The sequence below is a fragment of the Gavia stellata genome, chromosome 2, assembly GCF_030936135.1.
Source record: "Gavia stellata isolate bGavSte3 chromosome 2, bGavSte3.hap2, whole genome shotgun sequence".
In the NCBI taxonomy this organism is placed as follows: domain Eukaryota; kingdom Metazoa; phylum Chordata; class Aves; order Gaviiformes; family Gaviidae; genus Gavia; species Gavia stellata.
The window spans coordinates 61228168-61250444 of record NC_082595.1 but is presented as its reverse complement, the minus strand read 5'-3'; positions in this window follow the sequence as shown (position 1 = coordinate 61250444).

Genomic DNA, 22277 nt, shown 5'->3' with positions numbered 1-22277 from the left:
TACCCTCCACACTTTTCATGCTTTTTGGTACCAAATGGTTTCATTCTGAAATAGATGTATGTGTTTCTTGTCCTAAATTACTTGAAATTTACTTTGCCCTTGTAGGGGATGCATCTCAACTGTTAACATGTTGGTAGTTTAAAATGAGCCAGCATGTCAAAGGAAGCCAGATGAAAATGTTACACTCTTGAGGCTAAAAATGTTTGTCTAAATGAACACAAAGATCTGAGATTTGCTGTCTTCATCTAACCTGCATTTTTCCTCAGCATTAAATATTTAAAATATTCCACTGGATTAAGACAACTCCTGCTTCTGCTGGTCTTAAGTAACAAACTCTGCATACATTTATGGTGCTTAAGCTTAGACTGACCTTGAGAATTCAAGGTGAAGTTTGTCTCCTAAGATAAAGTAGGCATGTACCTAATCTGGGTAGTAAACTAGACCAGAAGCTAGTAGCTGACAATGTCAGTGCTAAGCAGATGCAACCAACATAACAAACTTCCTGGATTCCATGTGAACAGTCCTACAGGAACTGCAGCTGGAGTTTAACCATACCTGCAAAGCTCTAACAATGCTGATAGCCCCCAAGTCACCTAAGTAGGGAAAACTTGAGTTAGTGTTGAAGGCCTAATGCCTTAAATCATTCATGTCTGAATACAGGTTTCATCAGTCACCCAGAACCTATTCAGTGATGCTAGACTTCTCTAACTGTGCTTTGGATATTAAATAGTAACTTCTAGTTATTTGAAGTACTTAACACTGTTGAAAATGCCCAGCTAAGTTTTCCATGAAAAGAAGAAATTCCAGCTTACAGCATCAAGCAATCCTGTCTAACAGTGTCGGCTGTGGTGAGTTAGCAGTAACCTGCTTCTGAAGAACTGTTTTCTAGACTGACCTCCACAAAACTGAAGATCCATCTTAATGGTTTTTTTTATTTTAACTCACTGGGCCTGAAGCTTCTTGCAGGTTTCCTATAAAATTACTTCTCATCTTCACATTTTTTCGCCTCAGGAGTGTTCTTCAATAATACTCCTTTACACTAGCCCTTGTCTCTTGTAAATGGTGCTGATACCTGACATGAGAATATGGTATCTACATAATTCCATCTGTTATAGCAACACAAATGTGAAGCTTGCTGCAGTCATTAGCTGTGTTAGATGTTTGTATTTCTCATAAAGCAATGGAGGAAATGGAACTTGGCTGCAAGTCCACATGTCTGCTTAATTTCTGTGAATGAATCAGTGGAATAACCCCTGTAAAGGGGTGGAAAGGGCTTTCTGTATATCTCCTACTGTCAGATGAATGCTGCTCAGTCTGGTGGGTTTGTGAGGTCCAGCTTTAATAGTCTCTAACTTGATGCCACCTATAGTATAGGGAGCACATCTCATTCCACAAACTGTACTATTATGAACTGTGCTTTAGAGGAGACAGTCTCAGTGGAGACTGAGGTTCAGGAGAAGGCACTGAGTTTATTTTTTTCTGGTGCTAGGTTACCTGCTTGATTCAGCAGTTTTAAATAGGTTTTTAAATTGAACTTGGCCATTTCAGTTTTCTCTCTGTGTGCCTAGGAAATGCTTTGTATTTCCCCTTGGTAGCCTTCCTTCCATTTCTTGTGGACTTTCTCATTTGAGCTCAGTCTGGAGTGTTAAGTGCTGGGATCACAGTGTCCCAAGAAAAAGAGGAACTTCAAAGCTAATAGAAGCAATTGAAAGTCTGAGTAATTAAGGTAATAGTGGTTGTTGCAGAGCTGGAGGATCTCATCTTGGACACTGGGGGGGGAAAGGGAAAGGCAGGTAGCATGATTAGTCCAGGCAAGAGGACAAGACAGTTCTGTGTGTCTGGGCACCCCAATGTAGCTTCAACACAGGGGAGAAATGGAGCTGCTGGCGCCAATGCTGGTATTAGGCCATTTGAATAGGCATTAAAAGCCACTGGGTTTCAGTCCTTGGCCCCTACTCTAATGTTGATGCCAAAGAGATGAATCTGCTCTGCTGTTCACATCGGAGTGCAGAATAACTCTGGGAACAAGTGCTGGCTGTCAGTCTGGCTGCTGCTCTGGTGGTGCAGGATTATGTGTTGGCAGAGAAATGTTGAAGCTTCCCAGCTTGGGGTGGTGTAGAGTTAGGTTTCCCTGGTGATAGTCCTAAAAGCAATGCCACCACTACCCGAAGGCACAAGGCCTGGAAACAATGCTGAGGATGTGCACCAGAAGTGTGGAGTTCTCCCAAGCTGTACAGCCAAAACTGTTAGAGGTGGAAAAAACTGCTTCCAAACATGTTATGTATAATCTGGAGCCTGTTGAAGCATTAAAGCAGAGCCTGTGGCCGAAGCCTAGAAAGGACAGGATAGCTCAGTGCTGACCTGTTAAGGTCCCATGTGACCACAGTAATGATAATTCAGTAGGAAAGTTAATGAATAACTGAGGAACTGCTCTGACTCAGCTAGATGGAGCTAAGCAAACAGGGTTTGCATGCAGAGGAGTGCAGAGAATCACCTGTATGTTCTTAAATACTCTCAAGTAAAACGCATTCCAATCTGAAATGCTCGCGCAGCCATGCTGTGAATGTACCTGCAGACAACAAGCACTTGGAAGAGAACGCTGTCATTAGAAAGCTACTGAAACAGGCATTTCCTGACAGTTTGTTCCATTTGGCTTCCAGTTACATGTTTAACTTCAGGTTAAGTTACACTTGCACTTTTTCATCCTGCTTCATTCCATACTGTGGAATTGCTGGTGGTGTAGTCCATGGGGTATTCTGCATATTACTAACAGTTCAGGCAGGCCTCTGCTCTTTGGGGGAGATTGGATTAGGGTAAAAACTGCTTATAATGTTTGCTGTTAGTATACTTCGTGTCCACAAGGAAGCACTGCTGGAGATGAGGTTTAGCCAAATTTCAAATGAACTGTTCGATTTTCTTCTATTTCTTGTTATACACTGTACTTAAAATACCAGAGCTGCTCTTACATTTAATTAAAAAAAAAAAAAGCAGGCCCTAGAGAGTCTTGCTTCTGCAGCTGCCCAAGAGCCATATCTTGATACAACTGTTACATTCTCTGTAACATGCTTAGTTCTGCCTTTGGCAACTGCTATAAATTTTAAATTATGTACACAAGTATAATATGTAAAGTCACATTTAGGAGCAAATTCAGACACATGAATACAATAATCTCCGCGTTTTTCATTCCTGGATTAGCCAGAACATGAAACCACATTTTTGTTATTATGTAGTTCCTAATGTGCATGCTTTACCTAATCCCTAGTTTATAGCATTCCTGTTATTTTCCCCACGTACCTTTTTCTAGGTTATATTGATTCTCTCAGTCTAAATTTGTCCTAAAATACTAAGATTTCAAAATAGCACGCAAGGCATCTGCCCATCTGAAGACATGCTCTGGAACTACTGCTTTTTAAGTCTGGAATGAGTAAGCGTGCCAGTGCAAGGTTCCTGGTGCTCAGACAAACTCAGGAAAAATCCAGTTAGCCCTGAGAGAAGTCAGACTGGATCCTTAGTGACCTTTCCAGACATGCTAAGCAGGGAGCAATGTGTTCTGTGACTGATAGCCATTCATTTAGCAACTCATAGACTTCTAAATGCAACCCAAGATACACAAAGTGCAACTTTTTGTTCCTCTCCTCCTTCCCTGCTATCCGCTGAATTTTATTCTGCTTGCCCTTAAAGAGTTGCAGAAACTTAATGGCGATAAACAGGAGTCCAGGTATAACTATCAGATTATCTGCAATATGTAACCTAATACTGGCAGACTTGCAATGACGTTTTAATTTTTCATTTCTTTAGCAACATTTGAAGATTTATATATTTAGAAAACAAAAAAATAATTGATTTATGATAGGCAAAGTATTTGACCTCAGGAAGCCTAAATTAGAAATCTGATTTTCAAAATATTCCTGCACTACCCATTTTGCTTGATTTGATTAACTGTTGGATGCAATTTAACGGGCTTAAGTATCACCTGTTAAACATACTTTGTGTAAATATGTAGTTGCTGGCACGATATTTACTGAAAACTCGTAAGCAGCAGAATGGGTTAGTTAAGATAGGCTTTTTACTAGGCTAGTCAGAAGATTACTCCAGTGCAAAACCATAAGGCATATGCATGACAGACAAACCATACCCACAGACATATGCCCATATCTACGCTTTCTAATTTTCTGCATCGATCTGAGCACAAACAAAGGCTTATCAAACAGGCTGCTCAAGGTGAGCTCCATAGTACTGAACCTTCTTTTGAAGGTTTCACTGGCCAAAAATGGGTCTGTTCTTGAAGGTGAGATATGACAGCAGCTACCTCCTGTTTATAGCTGCTTAAATGGTTCGCTCAAAGTAAAGCTTTCATTACGGATACAGCGCTTGATCTCAGTGATTGGGTTTATAATATTCAATTTAGACATCTCCAGTTAAAAACTGCAAGTTACCAGAGCTGCTGGTAGCCTACTTACAAAATCGAAACACAGCAGACAGCCAGAGACTCTGAAATAAATTCAGATTCCAGAAGCTGTGTGGAAAAAGTATCAAACATGAGGAAAATACTGCTTCTGTCAATTCGCTATTCAGTTTCCTACACTCTTGAGAACAAGCATGTGGAGGTAGAAAACAATGTGATACTCCCTCCCAACCACTTCCATAATAATTAAATATTAGTTCGTTCCATGAGCAGAACTTGCAGACACCTATGTGTAAGCTTCATGAAGCAAACCCCATTCTCTCTTTTAAACAGATACGCTACTGAATATTAAAACTGAAAAAAATTTAAACAGGTATTTTGCAAGAAACCCCTTTTATAAACAGTTGAATTTAGAGTTAGGTAGCTCAGAGTACTCTGAAATCATGCACTCATTTAACTCACGGTTTATACTGCTATTGATTAAAGAGGAAGGGATGGGACACTGAGCAGTGAACTGCAATGAATATTTACTCTTGTAAATTCAATCCCAGGGAACTCAATGGAATGACTTGCATGCGAGCATGTTCTGTAATGGAATTGTAACTCAGTGCTACAGCCCTCAAGAACATCTTTGAAATTCCTCATTGATGTCAAAAGTAATGGTGCATTTTGAGTAAGGTGATCCTTAGCAACCCTAATTCAGAAATGCAAGAGGACTTTAAAACAGACTTCCCTAAAAATAAACATAGCTTTTTGACTTTGAGAGTGAACAAGCTGATAGCATTATTGTTAAATCTGTTTGGCCGCTTAAACGTCTATTGAGCTACTAACATAACCAAGGTACAGTTACGCAGACTGCGTAGCTGTTACGCAATTGCATATTACATCTCATCTTTCCGAGAACATCTTTTGTACTCGGTTATATTGTGATTGTGTTCTTACTTCACAATTAAAAGGAAATTATTGTGCAAATGGATCACTATAGGATTACTGCTTTATAGCTGCAAGTATGTTGATACGTGCCTGTGCGTTAGAAAGGAGCAAAGTTCTGGTCTGAGTTTGTAAAGTAGCCATAGAAGTGGAAGTTTTGACTCCACTGATTTAATTCTCATCTGTTAAATTTAATTGTCTTACTTTATGGACAAAAGTAAGGTTTTGGTACTTGTTTTACACTGTTAAAAATGCTACACCAATGAAGCTATAAAAAGACAAGATAAAACCAGCATAGAGTTGAACAGAGTTTTTAGTTGCAGTTATAGGAATAAATTCCATCCTCTTTTATGTGTGCAGTCCTACTGTGGACGAGACTTACGAATGAGACAAAATGTTCCAAGTCCATTTTTCTTGCCCATAGACTTAGAGCAATATGGTGCCTCTTCATCATCTGCTTCTTCCAGAAGAGGCGCTGGGCTCTGTGCCTGCCAGAGGTTATTCTTTAAAACACACCATGTGACAGCTCCATCAACACACCAGCCACTGTAGCTTTACAGTCCCTAAATTTGGACTTGTTTCTTTCAAAGAGGAACTTACTGTGTACGTGTCAGCTTCACTAAACTCATCTTTAACAGCTCTTAAGGATCTTAAGAGTTAGAAAATGTTCAGTCAAATACAACGTTGGATTTCCAATTACAAAGTTAGAATCCAGGCTGTAAAAAGGTAAATAAAACTAGAGTATACTTAACTACAAGATGCCGCCTTATCTGCTCTGGTGTCCTGCAACCAGGATCCCTAACAGCCTAGACAGCAGTAACGTACATTTTCCACACTGTTTCCGGATGAAACTTAAAACTAACCTGAGGGCCTAAGACCTTGAGGGCTATTCTCTAATGGCAACCCCTTCCAAACTCAGTGTCTTCTCTTTGTTGAAGATGTCTCTCTCCTGTTTTTATTTCATGATGCCATTCTAAAGCAAAGATAGTGCTGCTGCATTAGCTAGGTTATAGATAGGAGGCTCTGTCCAAACCGTCTCTCTCATAGCCCAAATTTGCCAGTTTTAAGGGTTCTTACAGACCTGTATTTTACAGACACATTCCGATAGTGCAGAAGTTGGGGTTTTTTTCTTAGTGGAAGATCTGACATTTTATAGTTTCCAATTCTCAAATTTTATTTGGAGCAAAAACCTGATATAAACCAAAAAGTGCGATGGAGTTGGTGATTTAAATAAAGACGTTATTTATTTATTCCCTGAACTGTTGTGAAATACAATACGGGGGGGGGGGGGGGGGGGGGGAGGATAAGATAAAGAAAATTACTCATTCCTGTTACAGAAGATGTGTTTTACCTAGTGTGCTGTAGTGAAAGCTGGCATATATAAGAACAAGACAAAGCTACAAAGGCTTCAGGGTGTAATTGCTGAAGCCAGGGTACCAACAACTGGAGGATACTGAGCATGAAGCTGACAGGACTAGTGAAAACAGTCAAGCAAGCAAGCAAGTAAACAGCCATAGTTGTAATTGTCTGTATTCTATGGTTAATATTGGTTTTAATGTTAGCATTTAATTTGTTCAGCTGTGCTTTCACTGTTTTTAGGCAGATAATCAACTGTAAATTCATAGTTTTTAATATTCTAGATTTAAGCTTGGTAAAATGTTTATTTGCATCTGTACTCTGTTGTTAAGTGCCATGACATGGAAAAACGGAACAATTTATATTTGTGCCTTTCAACTCTTCCATTTAATGTGCTGCTACATAACAGGAAGACATGTTTTCTGAATACCTGCTCTCTTAACATTGTAATCTCTTAAACACTTCATTCCTGAAATATTTAAACTATGCAGACCGCCCAGAAGGGCTCAGCAGTCAAGAAGTTACAAACCAGTGATTTTCTCTTCCACTCCTCATGTTACTATGTCAAGCAGTTGGTAAGAAATGTATCAGCTACTGGAAAAAGCTATATATTTTTATTTTTCATAAAGAAAATACTACAGAGACACATAGAAATCATGTGTTTAAACCAGCTTTCATAAAACTGTCTTAACTCCAAAGAACTGTAATCCTAGTTATTCTTACTAAATTTGGACAACTGCTATCTCATTGAGCCACTTCTCAGTTTCTTACAGTAATAAAGCTTGACGATAGGATTCTAGCGTAAAAGCTGACCTATAGATTACATTTGTTTCCTGATCTTATAGATCTCAAGCAAAGGCAGGAAAGCACTTCATCTTACATAACACAAATGCTAGAGAAACATGCTAGTATTATTTTTAAGCATAGCATGTTATTATACATTTGGTTAAAATTCGTTGAAACCTATGTATAATTACAACCACTGCTTGTCCAGGCCAAGAGTTCTCAAAATATGTCATTGTCTAAAGTAAACACATACATGAATCTGTTCAGAAATCAGAACGGTGTAAGTGGAGGGTACCTCTTGGTGTGATTCTGTGTGTATTTATGTGCGCATGTGTTTGTTAGAAGAATTAACTCAGGAATATGGACAGAAGGAACAGAGAGCCAGCCTCAGTCACAGAAGGGCTAAGAATATGACTCTTAAACAAAAAGCATACTGATAAAACTATTAGGTTGAGTGCTAACTGAAAAAGAGTGGAAGCTCTGAGCAAGGTAACTCTCCGCTTGATTCCTTCTGTGTTCAGAAAAGCAGGACTTTCTATACTGTTTTTTGCAATATCGTATACAAAACCCTGGGGAATTTGAAAGATTTGAGAACAAGAATTAAATCACAAAAAATAGATGTTTACAAAAACAGATGGTCAGTTCATACTGAATTTCGCAAAATATTCTATTTTTTTCAGTTTATGTGATGGTGACTCAAGAAATTAATGCAATCTCTGTATTCCACATGTAATACATATTTTAGATACAAAATAAATATACACCTGTATATATTTATATATAAATATGCAAACTATAAACAAACACACAAAATAGAAACAATTCTAGAATATAATTTTTGTAACAATTCTTCAAGTTTTTTTATTTTGGAATCCTTAATTTTCAAGATTGTTCAAGACTCTGAAGGCACTCTAAATTATTTTGATCACTCTATCTCTAAATCTAACCAAATTGCCCTGTAGCAATAGAGACTGAGCTCTGAGAGAGTGTGATGTGACGTTTCTGTTATTCCAGGAATTTTATGTCCCGTACAATTTCTTAATGGACTTCTATCCTTCTGCAGAAAAATATGTTTTTATGCATCCTGGGATGAAATGGGAAGATTTGAAGTTAGGCCTTTTTGCAGATGCTGGATCATTCCTTCCACCACCGCAGGGAGCCTATAGGGATCTGAGGAACGGTTGCTTGTATGCTGATAAGAATACAAATATGAGGTGCGTCTCCCCCTTAAAGAATACACTGAGTGCAGCCAAGCTGCTGAGCAACAACACAGCACAAAGAATAAGTACCAGTTGCCATGCAATCCAAAAGAGACATGCAGGATTTTGCTGTACTGATAAGCATCCTGAAATACAATTAAAACGGATATAACCTGAAACCACCCAGGAAAACAGACAACCATCTGGTTAAACTCTTCAAGGACCAAATGGGAATGAGACGTGACCTGTAGGTCTTCATCTTGAAACTTGGACTTCTAGTGAGTCAGTAGGACTGCCTGCAGGAATGGAAGTCCTTACTCTTTGCACGATCTTGTAAACCAGTTATAAAGTATGGAAATAAGGATATTCTACTTCACTTGACAGAAGCACCAGTGGGAAACTAGAATGTTAGAAAAGGAGGTGGCAACATGCAGAGGCTGAATGAAATGGTCCTTCATTAGTAATCACCCTGGCTCCCCAATATAAGAAGGATTCTTTTGATAAGACAGTCTTAAGGCTAGATGAGAATAAATATATGTATCCTAAATTAGGTCAAGAGATCTGAACTACTCACCCTCTTCTGAGTAACCAAAATGACATTGATTAAAGTCACCAGCCTAAAGATGTAAAGGTTGAATCTTTTTTGAAGTTTTTTGCTGTCTCCAGCAGTGAAAATACTCATTACAGTATCTCGTTTCAGTGCTGTACTAGGATTAGTTTTATAGTTTCTAAAATTCTTGAGAACACTTCCTGAAAAAAAGGATGCAGTTGGGGAATTCCAGAGAAGCAGCAAAGCCAACTAAATGAATCATGCACTGCTAGTCACTGTGTGTATCTGCTAATATGGGAGAAAGAGCTGATTGGAATAGCATAGAAGGCAGAAAGAGAGAAAATTATTTGTTGCTTCTAGTCATAAATCCAGGGCTGTTGCCTGCTAATTCTGAGCTGATTAGAGAAACTGAAGTAAAAGAGAGATGTTGGCAGTGACCACTCTTCTTGCTAGCAATGCCAGAAGTGGCCATTCTGTAGCTCTTGCCAAACACACAATCCCTTGCCCAGGCCAGTCCAAAGCTGGACTGGTATCAGCAGAATTTTTCCATCTGGCTTGCTCCCAAAATGGAGATGACAGAAGGGTATTTGTAATGCTTGTAATGCTTTGCCTTGCCTTTTCGGGTTTCCAGAACAGTGATGGCAGAATGAGCTTAAAGGAACTGAGACAGTGCCAGTTACACGTCATTACGTGTTTTTACACACTGAATATAAGGGAGAGCAAGTCTAAGGTGCTACTCTGTAGCTTCTACAATGGGAAAAACTTTACTGCTTCCAAGTGAGTGGGCATGCTTTCATGCACAGTGGAAGTGTACTGTGTTATACAACTATTACTTGAAGACAGAATGTCTTGGGGTTTGCCACAATATCTTTTTAAAAACTGTCCCCTTAAAAATACACTATTTCGGTATCTTAAAATTGGTACCTCACGTTTTTTTCATAAGAACATTTATATCTAAATGCCAAGATAAACTTCTATTTGTTAAAACAGAAATCTCTTCCTTCTTTGCAGGGGAATCCTGAGTCCATGATAGATAATAATGATGGACCTTATGGCTAAGATGTAAAGTCTGACATTTGGAATGTCAAGTTCAATCCTTTAGGGAGGATAAAGCAATAATATCAGATCAAAACACAGATATGACAGTTTAAACTTATAGGCATCTTCTCTTATCTCCTATAATTCTGTTGCTCAACTATAGTGTGAAGGCCCTGGCAGATAAAGCAGTACTTAATAGCTTTTTTTTTTTAAAAACCTCATGTAACACATGTTCAGATGAATGTACTTTAGCATCAGTCACCATTCAGTGAATGATATTTTATTCAGTATAAACTACTCGGAACGCAAGAACTGCAATAAAAAGTTATGAGATCAGTTACAAGAGAAGGTATTAGAAGCTCACCCACTGGGGATCTAGTACAAATACAACACAGGCCTGTAAGAACAGAAATAGGAAAAGAAAGTCCTGAATTAATTATATGTAGAGGGTATAATATATGTGTGTTGCTGCTGACTGTAAAAGATGATCCTAAGTGTAAACAACATGCCTTCAGAATCTCCAAGAGAGCAAATAAAGAGAGCTAAAAAGGCCAAGGCCAACAGAATTCAATATTCTCCATTTTTATTATAGATTTGTATAGAGTGGCTCAAGTCTATCTACTATTCAGAAATCCACAAAAGAAGGTATAAATTCTTCTCTTCGCAGAGCAGATCTCTGCAGGAAGAAAAAAATCAAATCAGTAGTAAGTACCGCTGAGGCATTTTCAGACAGCTAATAATTCCCTCCAGAGATGCCTAGGTCCAATCTGGAATCTGAGCTGACAATTTTATCTCCCTCTCTCAGTTGCTTGCTTGGAAAAAACAGCTATGCTTCCCTGCAAATGTAAGTAATAAAGGATGGTAAGGTCTTTAAGCCTTAAGGCTAAACGATCTTTGTTTTTTAAAAAAGATTGTTCATCTCGTTTTCTAAGGAGGCAAAAAAAATCTTTAAAATTACTCTTTTTAAAAAAGAATCCGCTCTGGTATAGTTTAGAAGTCAAAACTGTACATTCCTAAATATTGAAAATATCACAAGCTTACTGTAAACTGAGGCAATTGTCAGCATTTACTTTTTTTTTTTTTTTTAAATAAAGGCAAAAATCTTATTGACACCAGCTATAGAAATCTAGAGACATTCAATCAAACTTCATATCCTGACCTGCATTTCTGACTAGCTTACAAACAGACACAGTCATGTCTTTGCTCTATTCATGCTTTGAGCCAGCTGGACATAAGACCAGCTTCTTTCCAGAAATCATGTGGCCACATTAGCACAGTTCTGAACCCAAGCTAATATATCCTGCCTCACAGCCAGCCTTATTAACTCATGCTCAGCAACACATGAATCACAGCCACACAGCTGCTACACTGGAGCTGGCTGGTTCAAGGCACAGGCAAAGTGAACATGTCACTGTCCACACCCATCCATGTAGATATACCCTCAAATGACCCTAGGCATTGTATGCTGTAACAAAAGCTATTTTATAGAATTGGTTCTCCAAATAATTGCACTTTAATTACATAATACAAACCATATTGGAAACGAAGCAACAAAATCTTACAGGATATGGTAGTGTGAGTTTGTGTCAACATAGCCACAATAGTGTGGCACCTGAGAAAGTCTATGAGCCAACTTAAAAAAAAACTGAACAGACCCATTAGCTTGCTTTATTTTAATTTTTTATTATTATTATTGAAAATACATACAAAAATTTACATCTTGTCCTGTAGCAGGAAATTGATACTCTGTAGAATGCTTCTACGTTGCCATCTAATACTTGGGACCATGTCATTTCCATTGTCACATCTAAAGCATTACTCTCCTCTTGAAACAACAATACATGTAAAACCTTTAAAAAGATCCATCTGTCATGGGAAAAAATACCATGTTGCATTGGTTGCCTTGCTTTCCAAATACATTATCTACCGAACAATGAGGCAACAGAGGAATAGAAGAACTACTGGAAGAATGTGATCAGCTGTGACAATTTCCTTCTTTCAGCTTTTTGCTTCGCATTTCTGAACAGAATTCCTCAAGCAGTGGAAATGGTAAGTGTGCTTTGCTATAGATTCAGGTCCTCCTTCTCCATTCATTACCCTGCCTTCCTTTCGAAAACAGAGGCAAGACATGCTGTCAGTGGGTCAGTGCACTGGCTTTGCATCAGACCAAGCCAACACAACTCAAAATCACTTTTTCAATAGCTTTAAAGGCTTAAAAGTCATTCACAACAGTACTTTTCACAATCTTCCTACACAAAATTCCTAAAGAGCTGAAAACCAGCCTTTTTGAGGTACTGATGCCTTCATGAGTAAAAGTAGTAATTGTAAGCATAGCAAATGTCATGGTATGTTAACTGACAATGGGATGTTTGCAGGGATTTCCACTTCTCCTTCTGTCATCTGCTGTGATTTATCTACTCTGTTATATTCCTCTGCTTCTGTGCAAGAGACAGTTGTGTTAAATAGCTGGAATGAAAAATGAATTACTAAACAAAATTTAGGGTTCATACAAGGGTTCATCTTTTGGGTCTAGCTAGCTCAGTATGCTGTCTGCAGCAGTGGCCACCTATTGAAGAATGCAAGTGTACTCCCAACTGTTGTCAGCTCAGTTGATGTCCTCAGCCTGATATGATTTGCCCATTTTATAATCCTCAGTGGATCCCTTCTTGAAGTATTTGTCCAGTCTCCCATTGAGTTGATGTAAAATTTTGCCTTTACAAACTTTGGAAAGGAAACTAACAGGTTCACTACCTGTTTGGTTTGTCATTCTGAACCAAATATTTAGGAGCCAAAACCAGCCACACACCAAGCTAGATCAAAGATCCACCTAGCCAGCACCCTTGTTACCTAAATCAACCCATAGTGAATGCCTGGAAAAGAGCAGAAGAACAGCCAGGACTAACATGCAAAGGTATTTCACCTTGTAAACCTCCTCAGTCTTCAGCAATATTTGGCTCAGGAGTACTTGCTATTAAGTACTGCTTTATCTGCCAGGGCCAGAGAATGGTTGCAATTCACCTGCCATTTTACCATCCAAGCATTCATGTGCTAATCTTCACAGCAGGTTTTCATTTTTACAACCCTGAAAACACAGTATTCCCATCCAACTTCAGTACCTCACTTTCCATTGCCTTTTTTTTTTTTTACAAATAATTTAGGAATATGTTTAACACTACAGATTTCTGTGGAACTCCACTAATGATCTCCATTTTAAAAACAGACCATTTACTCCTACCCTTTGTTTCCCAGCTTTAACCATTAATCAATCCATAAGAACAACTTCTTATTCCTTGGCAGCTAAGTTTCTTTTAAGAACCAACGGATCTTCATTTTGGTGCAAGAGCATCAGCTGCAAGTACATTAAGATCAGTATTTCAGAATGGCTCTTCCATAAAAAGTTTGAAGCGGATCATGCACAATGGTGACCAAGAATCAAGTCCAGAGTTAGTTTCTATCTTGTAGGTTCCCCAAAATTTATGGCACCAAGAATTTTAGTCTCATGATTCCAATCAATACGACGTTTACCTGGAATACTCAAGAGTACTTAAACAATCTTTTGGGTTTTGTTTTCTGCTTTTACAGTGTCTGATTTTGCTTATCAGAAAGTGATTGCCACCATCTAGATACTACAGTCCTAACAAGATGCGTTTCCTATTAAGAATTCATCTAAGTTGTACATTACTTGTTTTTAAAGGTGGATTTTAACTCTGATTTGACTCAATACCCTTCAGCAGTGTTTATCCTCCTTCCCTCAAATGCCTAACATGCACAGTTTGCACCATCCTGATTTAAACTAGCTATTCTTATTCTCCTATTCTGGATTTGGGGTTTTGGTGTTTATGGAGCAATAGATTTTTAGTACTTACAGAGAGACACACACAGATAACTGAGTAAGTGCATCCTTCTATTGGCTATACAGCTGGACTTATTTGACTACTCTTCACTATTTCTTACCTCACTTTTGTCAATTCTGTCCTGCTCTTTGAAGATATAGAATGCATTTATGATTTCCTCCACATAGTATGAACTAACATTGAAAAAGCAACATTCTAACACCTTGTAGTAATATTACAGTAAGAAAAACAAATTCATATAGCATTTACCCTCAGGCTTCAGCAATACGATTCTTACTTCTCACACTGTGTGAGAAACACTTTCTGTAGGTCAGTGGGCATAGCTACAAAAGCACTAAACTACCAGGAATTCCAAATTGCTGCCAAGTTACACCTCCATAAAAGCCTACTGTACTAAGACTCTGATGTTTCTAATGCAGATTGACTAATAACTATTTTTTATTTCCTGCACTGCAAACCACTTTGACAGTTCTTGAGGTGTGTAAAAATTGTTTTTAACAGCACTTCACTAACAAGCAAAGCAGTGTTCATGTACAAGGAAAACAAAATACAATTGAATAAAAATATTTCACTTTAATAAGAAGCCCTGGGAGCATTGATCAAAATCAGTAAATAAATATGAAACAGAAATAACCTTCTGCTTTTACATATTTGTATGCAAAAAATATTCCAAGTGACTTTTATATCAGTTTGTTTTAAACATATTTTAAACAAATACAGACAGGCCCGCTGAGATTAAATAAGAGCTTGGCCCTGAAAAATAATGAGTATTCCCAGTGACCTTTGAAGTCAAGGGCATTCAACTGCTTTCAGCCCAACAAGTATAAGAATTTACATCTCGGTATCTCAAATAACTGATGCCAAATAATCTGAGGTCATGTAAAAGATTCCAAACATTAACATTTCATAAATTAGCAAGTTAATTCTATAGATAGGCATCCCCTTCTGATCCAGCTGGATAACAAGGAACGTAATTTACTCCCTATTTGTTACCACCTGCTTCAGGAGATTGCCACCTGCTGAGTTTTACTGGGAGGGATCCCAGTTTTAGGACTCCATGCAGGACAGCACAGCAGTTCTCAGCTCTGCCACACCACTCTCCTCTTGCCCCATCACTCATGGACATGAAGACGCATTCCTCCCACATGTGGATACAGCACCAAGTTCCCTCAGGATGTTCCCACGGCTCTTCCCCGTATGTGCTCCAGGAGATAATGCCGGCAGGAGACAACTCCTCACTGGAAGGAAGGAGGAGTTGAAGCTCTGAGCCTGCTATGTGCAGGAGGCAGCACTCATTCCTTTTAACAGCTAAGCCCTTTTCCCCTAAGGAAAAGACAAGGAGACAAAATGAGCCTCTTCAGGGACTCTTGGTGGAGTCCAATGGGATAAGGCCCTGGAGGGAACAGGGGGCACAGCAAACCTGGTTAATATTCAAGGATCGCCTCCTCCAAGCTCGAGAGCTGTCCATCCCAATGAGCAGGAAGTCAGGCAAAAATGCCCGGAGGCCTGCGTGGATGAACAAGGAGCTCCTGGACAAACTCAAACACAGAAAGGAAGCACAGAGAAGGTGGAAGCCAGGACAGGTAACCTGTGAGGCATACAGAGACATTGTCTGAGCACGCAGGGATGAGGTCAGGAAAGCCAAAGCCCAGCTGGAACTGAAGCCGGTGAAGGATGTCAAAGACAACAAGAAGTGCTTCTGTAAGTAACGTAAGTGACAAAAGAAAGGATGGGGAAAATGTGAGCCCACTGCTGAATAGGGCAGTGGCCCTGGTGATACAGGACATGGAAAAGGCTGAGGTACTTAGTGCCTTCTTGGCCTCAGTCTTTATTAGCAAGACGGGCCTTCAGGAATCCCAGGCCCCAGAGACCAGGAGAAAAGTCTGGAGCAAGGAAGATGTACCTTTGGTGGAAGAGGATCAGGTCAGGGAATACTTAAGCGAACTGGGCATACATGTAAGTCCATGCGCTCTGAAGGGATGGCTGCTGAGGGAGCTGTCTGATGTCATTGTGAGACCACTCTTTGGTAATCTTTGATCCATCACGGTGATTGGGAGAAATGCCCGAAGATTGGAGGAAAGCAAATGTCACTCCCATCTTCAAAAAGGGCAAGAAAGAGGACCCAGGAAACTACAAGCTGGTGACCCTCACCTCAGTCCCTGGGAAGGTGATGGAGCAGCTAATCCTGGAAACCAGGCACATGGAGGACACGAAAGTCATCAGGAGTAGTCAGCATGGCTTCACCAAAGGGAAGTCATGCTTGACCAACCCGATAACCTTCCATGATGAAGCGACTGACTTGGAGAGTAGTGGATATTGTCTACCGTGACTTAAGTAAGGCTTTAGACAAGCTGTTGAAGCAAGGGCTAGATAAACAGACAGCACAGTGGATTGAAATCTGGCTGAATGACTGGGCCCAGAGCGTGGTGATCAGTGGCACAAAGTCTAGCTGGAGGCCAGTAACTGGTGGTGTACCCCAGGGGTCAATACTGGGTCCAATCCTGTTTAACATCTTCATTAGTACTCTGCCCTCAGCAAGTTTGCTGATGACACAGAACTGGGAGCAGTGGCTGATATGCCAGAGGGTGATGCGGCCATCCAGAGGGACCTCGACAGGCTGGAGAAATGGCCTGATGGGAACCTCATACAGTTCAACCAGGGGAAGTGCAAAGTTCTGCATCTGGGGCAGAATAACCCCAGGCATGAATATATGAAGGGGGCCGCCCAGCTGGAAAGCAGCTTTGTGGAAAAGGACCTCAGGTTCCTGGTGGTCAGCAAGCTGACAATGAGCCAGCAATTAGCCCTCACAGCAAAGAGGGCTAATGGTAGCCTGGGCTGCATTTTGGAGGAGTGTTGCCAGCGGGTCAAAGGACATGATCCTTCCCCTCTACTCAGCACTGGTGAGGCCACACCTGGAGTGCTCAGTCTGGTTCTGAGCTCCCCAGTACAATAGAGATACGGACATGGTGGAAAGAGTCCAGTGAAGGGCCACGAAGACGATTAAAGGACTGGAGCATCTGACGTATGAGAAAAGGTTGAGAGCTGGGACTGTTCAGTCTAGAGAGAAGGCTCGCAGGGATCTTACCCATGTATATAAATACCTGAAGGGAGGATGCAAAGAGGACAGAGCCAGGTTATTTTCAGTGGTGCCCGGTGACAGGACCAGAGGCAGTGGGCACAAACTGAAACACAGATGGTTCCCTCTGAACATCAGGAAACACTTTTTCACTGTGAGGGTGGCCAGGCACTGGCACAGGTTGCCCGGAGAGCTTGTGGAGTCTCCATCCTCGGAGATATTCAAAAGTCTTTTGGTCATGGTCCTGGGCAACCATCTGTAGGTGGCCCTTCTTGAGCAGGGGGCATGGACCAGATGACCTCCAGAGGTCCCTTTCAACCATTCTGTAATCTCACAGGCTATCACTTGGCTTAAAAAAATGTAAATGTGTTGGTTTAAAATGAACTACCAGATTAGGAGTGCTATCTTCCTGTCGTCCAGCAGTGGCGTAAGCTGGAGACAATAGCATGTTTGGCTGAAACAGCTGGGCCCAGAAGATGGCCCTTTCCCATTCTGAGCACACCAGCTTTAGCTCAAAGCCACCTAGTCCAGTAAGACAAAGAATAGCTCAGTGAAATCCACTATCTATCTCAGCTGCTCAATGGGTATATAGCATGGATCTTCAAAAAAGTTTTTAAGGGGCTACATAGGGAACAGGTTAATAGTATCTGTCCAGCAGCAGAGCTTGAAAGCTAAGATATGCATGGTTTCTCAGTTATTTTTTAAAAATAATAGTAAGACAATTTCTCCTAAGTTTCTCCTGCTCTTACCTCCTCTCATCTGCTACCTCAGCCCAGGAAGCAGGAGAGAAGAACACTCCCCCGTGCATCTTCTCCCATAAAGGACAGCATGCTCTGGGGGAACAGCAGAAGTGGTGCTGTTTGCACTGTTGCACATGTAAGGCAGGCATAAGAGGGTTCTCAGGAAGAAGTACCCACCCTTGCCTGCCTCCTCTTTACCTCCGATTCCCCAGCCCTTCCCAGCTCCATTCCCCTTTCACAGCTGAGATGCAATGGGTGGTAGGATGCTCTCACATGCTGCTTCTCAACTTTCCCTGCCCCTACCATGACAGATCTTGCTCTGAGTGCCTGTAGAAATATCATGGAAGAGACTGGGGAAGCAGAGGCCAGGTAGCTGCCTTGTATAACAACTGGGTCTACGACACCTAGACTGGCATGAGGCCTCCAGACTCCCTGAACTCAGGGAACATCTAAGCCCTTCTTTAATCTCCTACTATGCTGGCATCTGATTCCAGCGGCTAAAAGTAAAGCAGAAGCCCAGCAAACTACTGCAGGATCACCTGTGCCCAAGTCTCCCTGCCAGCGCCTCTTCTCCCTCCTCTTACTGTGCTCTGACTATGCTCGTTCCAAGACAACTGGAGTGAGATCATCTAGATTAAGAACTGGTGGGATAGAAAGGTCTCCTTCATGCAACTGCTTCCTTCCCTCTCCCCTACTGTACCGCATCTCACTCTACAGACTTAGACTAGACATAGTAAACAGAATTAGCACTGTGGAAGGAAAACACCCCTTACTTTACACTACTCTTCTCTGACTGTGCTTTGTCTAACAGGGTTGCTAGGATTTCCTTGCATGATCTTTAAGGAACTTTTTGAAAAGACAAAGGCACAGATGCAAAGCAATCCAGCAGGTCTCTTTTTTTTTTTCTTTTTTTTTTTTTTTGGCAACAGCCAGGAGCTAGTTTGGCTTGCAAATTCCTAACTGAAGAGGCTCAGCAATGTAGCTGCAGGGAAATGGAAATCATCCTCTGTAATACTATCAGCAAATTACCTTTGTCCTGGGGCTGATCTAACTTTTGTAACCCTGGCTAGAGGCAGAAATACACACTAGTCTCTTACAAGCTTTCTTCTGCATCTCTCTGCACTGTATTATTACATTTAGCCATTTCACATGGTAACACTTTACTGAGGAGTCTCTTCTGATATTCACAAGCAATCACCTTTTGTCACATCATCAATTTTAATTACACTTCCAATTTAAAATAAGCCTAGAATCTACAACATCCTTCTGAGGCAGTCAATTCAGCAAATAGTACAGATACATAGACTATATATATAGTCTGTGTGTGTGTATACATGCACACATAAGATCTATTATCATTTTTTAAATACTGAATTCTGTGTTTTTTCATTATATAATACAAAAGGTTTTCAACCAGAGGCACTCACAGTCTAAACAGACAGACAAAACTCAAGAACTTAAACAAAGACTCTATCTTACCCTGTGTTTTTATAAAACATTTAACCTTTTACTTAGATAGACTAGTGCCAGAGCCTCACAAAGAAAGTAAGTGTTCAGGAGGGAATGGAGAAAGGGCAATTGCCTTCTGCAAAAGGATTGAGAAGGAATTCCAAGCATGAAGATAAAAATCAAAAGAAAATGGAAAAATGAGACAAAGTAGAAAGCCAGAATGTCTTCATTGTGTGTTTCAGTGAACTTTCTCTGATTTCCTGTAATGTACCTTAACTGCAATAATGTTTATTTACTAAACCAGATAGTCCAAGTCTCTATCTATGAACTTCCACAACTAAAATTTGCAAACTACAGGGCCCAAAATAAAATACTCATTAACATGCTTAAATTCCAAGTGAACCCACTGAAACTAGTGCATGCATATTACGTACGTACATCTCAAACACAATCATTTATTTTCAATTTACCATTTGGTCATCACTGACTCAAACTAACCTAAGTGCCACCTAGGTACTTGCCTCGGGCAAGCATGCACACATAAATCTGTTCAAGCACTGAGAGGATTGTTAGCTGAGGCCTCAGAAACCCAAAACCTGGATCCTCAAAACATGTATTTCCATATTTATCTCATCAAGCAGTTCAATCTCCTTGGCAGACTCTGAGGACAGCCTTTAAGAGGTAAGTTGTTGAAATACCCTTGCCAGGATATGACAGACCAAGGCAAACCACTAATTCCCACGGCAGGTTTAGCCTGACAATGAGGTACTCTTTTTTAAAATACATTTGGCACTAATGCATCAAAAATTTCCCATCATCCAACTGCACGCCATGACTCATGATAACTAGGAGACTGAGATGACCCCGGATACTACATGGCACTTAGGCTGGTATAAAAGCAACCAAATGTACTGGCTCCATCATCAGCAGATCATGCCAGTCTGTGATTTACACAGGCTGATCTGGCACGCATTTATGTTCTTGTAAGGGCTTTCTGTAGTTTTAGTTAAGTCACTTAACCTCCTCCCATCTATAAAAAGAGAATGATGGTATTAATGTCACGTTACAGAAGCACTGACAGTTCTGACAATTAATTTTTAAATACATATTCTGAATAGAGAGTTTATTCTATTTTATTCAGGCAGAACTTTTTCAAAAGAACAAAAATTTTATCTGAAGACAGGAAGACCTGGTGCAAAAATGTAATTGCCAAATACAGCGAATAGAAACTAGTAGTTAAGAACTATTAAAAGACTGGGTTTACTGCACATGTATTCATACTATACAGCATAAGATCAACTAGCTAAAGTTACCAACATTTACATACAGCTTTAAAAGTTAGAAGCTCATTAAAAACATCTATCAGAAATGTTGAACAATAAGCATAATTTTATTTACCTATCTCCTTCTAGTGGCAGAACATGAAATCAAATACTCAAAAACTTATTTTTGTTATTTTCTAAAACCCTTAAATACAGCAGCCCGCACTAAGTAAATGATACAAACTACTATTTAAAAATATCTGATAATTAACACTTGTAACATGCCAAACATCTGTTCCACAGCTATTATACCCTGCAGTCAAAATTCAAGCCTTTGCAGTTTGCCTGACTAAAAGGTAACATGCCCCAGCATCTTTTCCTGTATTTAGAACTAATCCACATTTATAGGCTGTTCTTATCACAGCAGTATGCAATATTCTAAAACAAGCTCTAAGAAAAGAATCATTAAAAACATGAGGCTTAACAGAAAATAACATGAAGCCTAATGCTGGCTTCCCAAAGAAAAATCCTGCTAAACTTACTTGATACGTTTAAAACCAGTGATTCTTCTAGGAAAAGGAGAAATGCATTGCACATATCTGGACATTGTTAAACCCTTCATATGGTGCTATGCTGACATTTATGTTTATCGTATATAAGAGGAGCTTAAGTAGAGACTGGAATAAAATCTACAGTGAACTCCCTTGGGATCAGTTTTTATTTAACATTTTAATCAATGACTTTGACACAATGAGTAGGAAGACACTTTTGGCACAAAATCAGAAACATAACATACAAAAGGAAAACATGGGACAATTACATTACAAAAAAAGTATGAGACTGAGGATTATGGAGTGCAATGTCCTACACTTATAAAGAAATAAATTAACACGTTATCGCAGAAATTCTTATCAGGCGGAAATCTGACAGGAGTGTATTCGAACCTCACAAGATAACCAGAAAGCATCAGCCATCGGCCATGAAAATAGCAAATACGATTTAAGCATGCCCAAAGCAAACCATTTCCCTTTCTTCCACTGCAGAAGGGTCTGTCAAGATGTAACCTGCAGCGGTGCATACAAGGCTAGCACGTAAGCAGGGAGACGCCTGGAACAGGTGCAGAGACGGGCTCTTAGGATGACGAGGGAAACGAGGACTCTGCCTAGCAGGGATGATGCGCGCTGTTCAACCTGGAAAACCAGGACTGCGCAGCGGGGCGCGACTCCACTCCGGCAGCTCCTGGGTCTGTGTAAAACCTCGGACGGAAAGCTTCGGGGACACGAACCCCGTCTGAAAGAGAGCCGCTCAGGCCGTGGAAGGCGCTCCCTTGACGCGGTCGCCCCGCCCCAACCTACCTGCCCCCCCGGGAGCCCTCCTCCCCCTGCGCCGCCGCTCCTCCTTTCCCCCACCCCCTTGCCGCTGCCCGTCCCTCCTCCCGCTGTCACAGCCCCGCACGTTACCCCGACACGCACCCCGGCCTCCGGCTCCTCCCCGGCCGAGCTTCACCCTCTTCCCCGGGGCCCTGCGCGCCGCCGCGCCCCCCGGCACCCCCACACTCCGCCCGCCGCCGCCGGGGCACAGCCGCTCACCGCCCACCGCTCGACGGTCGCTGAGGCGCGCGCCTCACTCTCG